The sequence below is a fragment of the Myotis brandtii genome, unplaced genomic scaffold (assembly GCF_000412655.1).
Source record: "Myotis brandtii unplaced genomic scaffold, ASM41265v1 scaffold250, whole genome shotgun sequence".
In the NCBI taxonomy this organism is placed as follows: domain Eukaryota; kingdom Metazoa; phylum Chordata; class Mammalia; order Chiroptera; family Vespertilionidae; genus Myotis; species Myotis brandtii.
In genome coordinates this window covers 6,377,519-6,380,512 of record NW_005359478.1, presented here as the reverse complement: position 1 = coordinate 6,380,512, position 2,994 = coordinate 6,377,519, and the positions used below count along the sequence as shown (strand labels likewise).

The following is a 2,994-nucleotide window of genomic DNA, read 5'->3' as shown; positions in this document are numbered from 1 at the left end:
GTTTGACCCATAAGGGGGGGGGGGGAGAGGGGAAGGGGGCCAAGGACACGCAGTCAGTCCTCAGCTTAGTCCAAGCCTAGAAAGAATTCATTCCCTCGTCACATAGCGATTAGGCCCCAAGTGTGTGGCAGGCACAGAGCGAACTGTCAGGTCGCACGTCCGAGTGGATCACTGCTAGTTAGGAGCTTGCACGAACGAGCATGAGAGAAGCGAGCCCACAAGGAATGTGTGTGTGAGACCCTTGCTCTTTCCTGCTTTTAAAGGAAACAACTTTAATACAATCAGATAAAGGCCCTGGTAGGTACTGACTCAGAGCTCAGAAGAGAAGGCAATCCATTGGGAGGGTTGGGGACAGAGGACCTCTGAGCGGGACGAGGGGAGAAGGTGGAAAAGCCTTCCAGGCGACGGAACAGCGTGTGCGAAGCTCACGGCGGGAGAAAGCAGGGGTGTCTGGGAGAACGTGAGGGAAGTGGGGCGATAGGGGTGGTGGGAGATGCGGCTGGGGTGACGGGACCCGATCACGAGAGATCTGTGGTATCATCTGAGCAACAAGGAGCCAAAGGAGGCTGTGAGGACCACGGTCACTGAGGCTTTAGAAAGAGGAGCTGAAGGGAGGAAGCCAGAGCCACAACGAGGCTCGGACAGATGAAAGGGGCTCCTGACATCCAAGGACCCTCTCTCTCCTCCCCTCCCCACCCACACCCCCAGAGCTGCCTGGCGGAAGGAGAGCCCGCAGCGCCTTCAGGGCTCCCGGCTCAGTGCACTCGCGCTTGGTGACCTCCTTCCCACCTGAGAGTCTTTGCCCTGCGGTCTCTGCCCCGACGGTTCTTCCCTGGGCCCTGTGCCCTCTGATCCTTGTCACCCCTCAGACCTCAGTGCCAAGTCCCCTCCTCGGGGCCACGCCAACCACTTCCTGCGCAGCCCTGAGCACATCTCTCGGTTTGTCACTGTTTGTCACCTACCTTCTCCTTGCAGAAGGTAGTAGCCTTGCCACATCTGTCATTCAGGGCTGTATCCAAAGACTCAGAGCTCATGAGGTGCATTCATAGAGACCAAAGGCCACTGGGGTGAGGTTGGGGGTTGGGGGGAGAGAAGACGGGGTCCGACTCTGCCCGGAATGTGGGTTCACGGAGAGAGGGTGAAGAGACCGTCACTCAGGACGCTGCTCTGAGTGATGTCCATGTTTCCATTCTGAAACGGTCTCTTTGAAAGCGGATGAGTGATTAGAAGGCATCTCCGCACTACAGAGACAGACAGCGCCTTCGCTTGAAGGAGGCCTGCACTGAAACGGTCTCTTTGAAAGCGGATGAGTGATTAGAAAGCATCTCGGTACAGAGACAGACAGCGCCTTTGCTTGAAGGAGGCCTGCGTAACCACAGCCAGGACCCGGGCCGTCCCAAGTTCTAAGCATTGTCAGCTAAGGATCGTGGCACCTCTTCCTCCCTGTTTGTTTGGTTATCGCCAGCCTTGGCTCCGAGAGGCGCCACGTCCACGGACTCACTGACTTGTCACAACAACCGGTTATCAACTCCACCTCACGGATGAGCCAACGGAGCCCCGCCCGGCGCGACAGCCAGTGAGGAGCAGAGATAGGACTCGAACCCGGGAAATGGGGTCCCCGCACGGCACCGGAGCACTTGGCTAACCCCTGTTGGATCAGAGGCGCTGGAGGGGAGTTGCTGAATCATCGCATCGGTGTCACAGTCATGACCAGCGTGGCGTGTTGCTAGTCAGCACAGGCTAACTGCGGGAGCAAAGGCCCCTTCCCTCAGCGGCTGCACCCAACCAAGGTTTGCTTCTCACTCATTCCACTCTTGACTGTGGTCAGCAGGGGGCGCTGTGCTCCACAGTCATTCGGGAGCCCGGAGTCCTCCCCAGGGCCTTTGCCTGTCACCAACCAATGAGCAGGCCGAGCCAGAATACTAGAACCCGTTCCCTGGGCCAGAACTCCGTCACCGGGCCCGCAGTGATGTATGGGGGCTTGGGAAGCAGTCCAGCCTGCGCCCAGGGAGAGGAAGGTGGGCACAGCCTCCGGGCTCATTTTTAAGGACTTCTGTGGGAAGACCTGGCAGGAGGAGGTGCCAGGAGTCGGAAAACATTGGTTCTGGCCCCGACTCCACCGATCGCCATTGTGTGTCCGGCCAGTCACAGCCCCTTTGGCCCCTGTTCCTCATCAGCAGGGCGGGGACCCAGCCACCTGACGCACCTGTGCCTCTCCCAGCTCACCATGCCCACGGGATGCACGTCATTTCATTCTTCTAATAATCACGGTGTTCTAGTCCGTCTACATCGATGAGCTTGTGCTTTTGTTCAAAATGGCAACCATAACGATCACAGTGATTGGGAGAGAACTACAACCTATTTCCCGCGCACTCGGCGTCTGTGACACACCACGTGTGCATACTCCGGGGGGGGAGAGGCGCCCATGGGTGACGGGCAGCAATTAATTAAATTGGGGAGAGCACAGGCATCAATGTCACCACGCCCAGGGCCGGGTTTCAGTTATAAACCTGATCATCGACACGCAGGTTACTTGCTGGGGTGCGACAATTTCTGTACAAAACGGCACTTCATTGGTTAGAGGGCCCCTGAGCACGTCAGGAGAGCCAGGCGAGAACCATCGAGAAAACACACCCAGAGCAGCAGCGTTAACCACCGACTGAGGCTCCCCTCAGCCCAGCGATGGCGTGTGTGACACCATCGTCACCACTGGGGTCTTGCAAGGACTGCACCGCGGTTTGGGGAGCAGGGGCACGGTGTGGGCAGGCAGGTGAGACACCTGGGCTGGTTAAGATGTCGTCCACCCCAAGGACAGATGGTGGGGAGACGGCACAGACTGTTTGATGTGATTCCCAGTTGAGAGAAAATAAATGCACCAGCCTCAAGGACCCGAGCCAGACCAGGGCTGGAAGACGCAAGCAGAACACAGCCAGGGACACCCCCTCACGTCCCTTCCCCCCTGACCCTCCATCCTCCAGAGAACACCATGTCGGG

General features: G+C 58.2%; 1 protein-coding gene across 1 annotated transcript in view; it reads left to right on the top strand.

Moving 5' to 3' along the window:
* Positions 1-1,300: 1,300 nt before the first annotated feature.
* The window catches only part of KIAA0040 (KIAA0040 ortholog), an 8,136-nt gene continuing 6,442 nt past the window's right edge, over positions 1,301-2,994 (top strand). Inside the window, exon 1 of the mRNA XM_014540910.1 lies at positions 1,301-1,790. The gene's annotated coding sequence lies outside the window, so the exon portion shown is untranslated. The remainder of the gene's footprint in view (positions 1,791-2,994) is intronic.